We start from the raw sequence: 6,685 nt of genomic DNA, 5'->3' as shown, positions 1-6,685 counted from the left end.
ACTCTCACGTAAAGGAAAAAATGAAAGATATTGAGTTTCCAGATGCAAACACTAACTGTAGAGCAAATATAAGAACACTTTTTTCAAGTTCTCAACGCATATGAGCAGTTATTTTCCACAATAGTAGTAGTTCAGTGAAATAATTTTATTTGACATTACTAATACTAGGCCCTGAGTCCTGAGAAAGATCAAGCCATGTTATTTGTTTTAAAGCAAATCAAACCAGACTGGTAGTCTTAACACTTAATCACTTTCTATTAGAGTAATAACTTGCAATCACAAGACTCTTTTCCATGGATCCTTTTTTCTGAATAATCTACATCCATTATAGAAGTAGATGGCAATGTTCCTCTTTACAGTTCTCAAGTACATCTCTAATTTTCTCTATTATGGTAGCAGTTAATGGCTTACATTCTATTTCTTTATGACATGAATGTTAATAGCAAGGATCTGGGAGATAAGTGGCTAAACTGCAATGAGTGGTTTTGTTGAACATATTCCTATCATGGCAGAAAATGAAATTGTTTTTGTTTTTTTCTACTTGCTTTCACATTGGTATATCATGGCCATTTTATTTTTGTTACATAATAATATGTTTCTGCAAAGCTCAAGAAAACAGTGATCAGACTGTTGTAGATGCTATGAGGGCAAGTCATCCCTTTTTCATCACTATTAAATATTACTACATTTCTTCCTGTGAAACTGAGATATAAGTTATGCAAGCAGTTTTATGAATGTAGGCTCTAAATTGTGACAACTGTCAGTGTCTCCTACGACTGCTTTCACTTAAACACATCCTTTATGAGTCTCCTTTTCTATTTCAGATCCTCAGTATCTGCTTATGTTTTAGGTAAAAAAAGTTGTTTTTTTTTTTTTTTTTTAGAATTCAAAACTCTCTCTATATTAAAAATAAAACCACGATGGAGTGGCAGCCTCGAGGGTCTGGGACACTCAGCAGAGACCAGAAATGGCAGTTGTGACTGGGCTGAGGCCTTGTCGGGGGACCAGGGTAGGGCCTGGGACAAGGAAGAGGGTGAGTTAGGAGGCTAGTACGCCCATGTGGACCACCTCTTCTGCCCCTACCTCCTGGGACCCCGCTTCACCCCACCGTCCTCGGCCTCTACATCTGAGTCGCTCATCTCCCCATCAGAGAAGTAGCCATCAGTCTCAGTGTCAAAATGCAGGCTGACCTTGGGCCTCTCAGCCACAGCTGAAGGTGGTCCCCTCCCAACATCAGGCCTGGCACCCGGCAATCTCCAGGTTACCTTGCTCTCACGGGGTGGCCAGAGCCGGCCCAAAGGCTTAGGGCTCGCTGCAGGGCCAGGCACTTGGACATCTGAGTCAGCAGCTACTGAGGCTGCCTCGTCCAGGGTCTCAGGGGCCAGTGGTGGGGGGCTTTCAGGGGCGGCTAGGATGGGACAGTCCCCGGCTGCAGGGCTGGACGGCAAGTGAGAAGACGTCCGACGTGGTGGCTTCCTGGTAGGTGGCCCTTGACCCTCCTTGCCGCGGCCTGCCTCCTGGCCCCAGGTCTTCTTGGGGGCTTTGTCTAGAGTCGTCCGTCAACCAGGCCTGTCCTGCGGTGGTGGTGGTGGTGGTGGTGGTTTCTTCTTGGCAGGCAGGTGGGTGCGGCCTCGGGCCTTCCTAGCAGGGTCGCCAGGTCGCAGCGAGGGGTCCCACATGAAGCTGAGCAGTGTCTCCTCGTCCTGCAGCAGCTCCTCTGACAGCAGCCCTGGAGCAGGGTCCTCACGGTGCCCATTGTTCAGCAGCCACTCGCTCATGGCCATGTTTTCTGCTGTGATCTGCACCGACTGTGCCAGCCAGCTGTTGAAGAAGGTGCCATCGATGGGGAATGAGGTGGACAGGCCCAGCTGCCCCAGGACTGAGTCAGGCCCCGCCTTCACTTTCTCTTTCTTCTCAGTGCTGCCCTGGGAGCCCTCGCAGCCCTTTCTCTTCGAGTCACTCTTCTTGCCCTTTGCTCTCCTCCCAGACCGCTCTCGACATCTCGACACAGATCCTGTTCAATAAGTTTCATCTGCAGGTGGAATATCTGCTCCTGGAGTTTGCAGATGGCGTGTTTTGTTCTCTCGCGCCTTGTCACCATGTAGCACGGATTTCTAACCCTCTCTAGGTCTTGCCACAGATGGGTGAAGAGCTTCAGGCGGCAGTAGAGGACGTCCTGCTCCTGCTGGGCCAGGCTGTCCACCTCGTCAGTGTTGGGGGTCAGCAGCGGCTGGTTGGCATTGGCTTTCCTCTTCAGCTTCCAGTACTGGTGGATGAAGTCAACTAGCGCCTCCGCCAGGTCCAGACGCTCAGCCACCTCAGCCGGCTCCACCAGCTCGTAGAAGTCCTCCTCTAGCTGCTGCAGCCGCTGCTTGCACAGGGTCACCTTTTCCAGGTCCTCGCCAGCCTGGCTGGGCTTTGCAGGCTCAGATGTGGGCTCATTACGTGGGCCCCCGTCACTGTGCTCCTGGCAGAATGACTTGAACTTGACCTCATCATTGTCTGCTAATATAGTCCAGGCGCATGTGACATGGAACACTGTGACGCAGGAAGGCATGGAACACTGGATGCAGGTGCCTGTGCATTCCTTGCAGAGGCTGCAGGACAGAGCCCAGCGGCTGGCTGGGATATGTGAGATCTTGGTGATGGGCTCCATCTTCTCTGGGCAGCCGATGCTGACCTCAGGAATCCATAGGGCACAGCTGATGTGCACCCACTTGGTCCCACTTCTGGTGGGCTTCAAGGCTCCTCCTCGCTTGGGGCAGAGCAGGCACTTTGGCTGGACACCCAGGGTACACGTCTGGCACAGCCAGCTGCCCGTGGGCACCCTGAGGATCCCATAGCATGCCTGATGCACACAGACACTGCACTTGTCACGGAAGACCATCTCGTTGCCATCCTCGCCCTCAGGAGAGCGACACACGTCGCAGACAACATCCTCGTCGTACTCGATGCCCAGCCCCTCCTGCATCTCAATGGCTCTGGCCATATTCTGGTAGCACAGGGTCTCCAGTTCCTCCACCACACGCCCTAATGTCAGCTCGTCCAGCTCCGGCCTCTCTATATCCTTAAGCTCCAAGTTGATGAGCTCCAGCCAGTAGGCGTCAATCTCGTCCAAGTCATAGCAGCTGCCCCTGGCCAATCAGGCTGGGAGCCCTCACCAAGTGTGGTGCTGCTCAGGGATGCCTGGGCAGGGGGGCCTTCCAGTGGTGGGAGGATCCTCACCACGGGCTCTGGGATGGCCTCTGCCTGGCATGCACCTGCACACCTTTCTCCCATTCCCGTCGCCATGGGTCTGCCAGGATGTAGTAGTCAACCGGGCTGAGCTGGTATGAGTCCGGGATCTTCATGGCTGTGATCAAGTCTGTCCGGAAAACCTCGGAGGGCTTCTTTTCATTCTGTCGGGGCCAGCCCGACTTGGTGCTACTGGGCAGTTTGGAACATCTTGATGCGGATGTAGATGTCGCATGACTGTCAGTGGTGTCAGAGTTGTCACTGCTGATGGAGTATTTTCGCCTCTTCTCTTCCATCCCCCCAAAAAATAGCCTCCAACTGTGATGGCCGCGGTCGGCACCATTCATCAACACCCTGTGTATGTTTCTGTTTCTTTTTTGTAAAAAAAGTATTCTAGACATATTGAAAAGAACAGAGGACTGGGTGTCACCTAACTGGGGTCAAATTTACTCTGCTTCTCAAGATCTGCAATATCTCAGGAAAATCCTTCTACCTCTCTTGACACATTCTCAACTTGGTAAGACTATTTTGTCTTAGCCCAAGTCTGTCTAACAATAGCAGGCAGCTCTGATTAACTATGGGTATAGCCCTCTCTTTGGTTTGGACTATTCGATCTTTGGATTAGTCTATTCAACAGTATTTGCAAACCGAACCTCATGAGAGGGACAATGATAAGCCATTTTTCTCAGTATTGGCTCAATCTCATTATCTCAATTTTAAGGCTTGATTTATTGAGTCCTGCCGTACAGACAGACACCTTAACATATTCAAGTTCAAACTTCAACTCTTTATTTTCTAACAGTTCTAAGGTCTGTATTTAATTTCTTACTGTTATCTTTAACTCTTCTAAAGCGTCATTATAAATAACTTCTGACCTATGTTTCCATTTCCAAACCTACGTTTCCAATTGCTTTAGTTTCATTTTTCTATCCTTTGAGCAGTCCCAGAGAAGTTGGAGTGCTGGACAACAGAGCAACTTCTTCCTCCTCAAAAGAAAGGTGAGAGCTGGGGTTTCTAATCCACTCACTCTATGCTGAGCAGTGAGTATGACTTATGGCATCTACCAGTACAAATCATCATCTCTACTCTCCCCTTGACAGCTAGACTCTGCCAATCATGTCAGAGGCCCAAACCTGACAAGAAAGAATCCATTCTTCAGGGGAGTCCCAAACCAAATTCTTCCCTTCTCTGAGAGAGGCTGGAAAGTAGGATATCTTTTTCTGATTGTACAATGTTGTGCCAGGGTAGGCAATCTGGCAGAAGTGTGTCCTGAACCTTCTTTCTGGCTTTGGTGAGTCTGGTTTGCCATCGCTACAGTTGCAGGAGCCTTTCTATTAGGTTACTCTCTCATTTCTCTACTATTAAACCTTAGCTTCTTCTCTGTCTTATTTTCTAATTCTCTTTCAATGAAGTGATACAATATAGAATTTTTTTGAGCTATAAACAACATTCATATGTAAGCCTATGTGTTCTAGAACTTCAGGAATGGAAAAGGAAGGGTATAAAACTCCAATGATAATACTATTAATACTATAAATAGTTATGCTACCCAACATCTGTTTTTAATGATTTTGTCACTTTTGCTTTGAATAGGTGTGGTTGCAAACTGTCTTGAACTTCATTTCATCTCAACAGAAGACACTGGCTAGCGATGGGGCTGAGAATATGCCACCCCAAAGTATGACTGTAAGAGGCCAGAATATGTCACTTGAAATAGGCCTTTATGGAGTAAGAATTATTTTGAGCTGGTTATTTTGAGAAGCTGCAGACACAGAAGAAGCTCGGAAAAGTTACCCTTTTACAAGTAAAATTTACATCTATAAAGTAAATATCCATTTGTAATGGTGTCTCTCGAAAGCAATAAATCACTAGAGCCTCTTAATCAAAGGAGAAAGCATCAACTTAAATTTTTAAAACTTACTTCTCCCTTGTTCTATGGTGCTTTTCTGGCATGCTTGTCTTAACCAGATCTTTCCCCATACCCTTCTTTCTTTGTTTCAGAGAACTATGGTAGTTAAGCCTGAAGTATAAGTAAACTCTTTGAAATATACTCTACAGATTTACATATTTATTTGGGTTATTTCCCATGTATACAGGAAGTATACATGTCATTCAACCATTTGTTTTTGCCTTGTTAGTCTGTCTTATGTTACAGGGAGTCCCAGCAAAGAACTGGGAGGAGAAAATTATTTTTCCTCTCCTATATTAGGTAATGTGATCCTACTGAAGATACCAGTAGGATCTCCTTAAACCTCAATCTGCCTAAGGAGATGAAATTTCTATAAGATTAATTACCATGTTAAGTTTTCTTCCCTGTAAAGTAAGATTATTGTAGAAAGAATGATGGTGAGACATCACATTATCTGTCATTAATAACAATGCTAATTTTTTAACCTAAAAGGTAACTCAGAACAATTATTTATGGTTGTGCTACCATAAGAGTAAGGGGACATAATAATTCCATAGATTAATTTGTAAAATCAACATGTATTGAGTGTTCACTATATGCTAAGCACTCAACATATGCCAAGTCCCACCTAAACAGAAACCCAAAATAGATAGTACAGAACAGATTGGGAGTAGCATGAAGAAAATAATCTACTAGAAATGGGTAAATACAATAGAAACTTCATCTTTATAAATAGAAGACACAAAGATAAGCTCTTGCTCTGAGTAAGTCATTCTTATCTGCCTGTGTCATTCCATCAGCTACATATATTTATCATTCCACAAAGGTCTTTATCACTCCATAAATGTTTTACCATAACACATATCATTTACCTGAGCATTAGAAGGCACAAAAGAATCTTATCTTGCTTTAGATTTGAGTACAATTTTTAAAACCCCTGAAATGAATGGAGTCATTATTAGGTGTCTCTGAAAATAGCTACTTTGAGTAATAAAAATATTTTTATGGAAGATACAGGTAACATCTCCTACATACATTTGCAGGAATAAAGAGCCTTTGTTGCATAAATATTAGACAAAGCACTCTTCATCTACTAATATATAAGCAAGAAAGTGGTCATTAGAGTAAATGGTGAAGTTACTTAGGTTTACATCAGTAATGCATGGAATTAACCATATTTAATGTTATTGGAGAGGAATGAGCCATCTTCCTAATCATAATCATCTTGATCCAATTCCATCCTTCAGAAATTTTAATTTATCTAACTTATAAGAAAATGTGTTAAAACAAAGGCACTTCACAATATTAGTGCAATGTGCATCAAATGCACTAGAGAAAATTACCTAATACAATTTTCTAAGCCATTTAGTATCATGAACCAGGCACTAAAAGGAGAAAATTGCATTTTATGATTTGTAGGCTGTTGAAAACATCACACACCTGAATTCACACAATCTGCATATTTTTATTCTGTTCTCTCAACAAAAAAACCCAAGTATTTAATAAGCCAGAACACTAACTTGAAGATTTTACTGCATTAAA

General features: G+C 44.4%; 1 pseudogene; it reads right to left on the bottom strand.

The window, feature by feature from the left end:
- Positions 1-458: 458 nt before the first annotated feature.
- On the bottom strand, positions 459-3,577 carry LOC129492100 (E3 ubiquitin-protein ligase Jade-2-like; annotated as a pseudogene).
- Between the last annotated feature and the right edge of the window lie 3,108 nt (positions 3,578-6,685).

The sequence above is a fragment of the Symphalangus syndactylus genome, chromosome 10, assembly GCF_028878055.3.
Source record: "Symphalangus syndactylus isolate Jambi chromosome 10, NHGRI_mSymSyn1-v2.1_pri, whole genome shotgun sequence".
Taxonomy (NCBI): domain Eukaryota; kingdom Metazoa; phylum Chordata; class Mammalia; order Primates; family Hylobatidae; genus Symphalangus; species Symphalangus syndactylus.
This window is presented reverse-complemented; position numbering and strand designations above follow the sequence as displayed.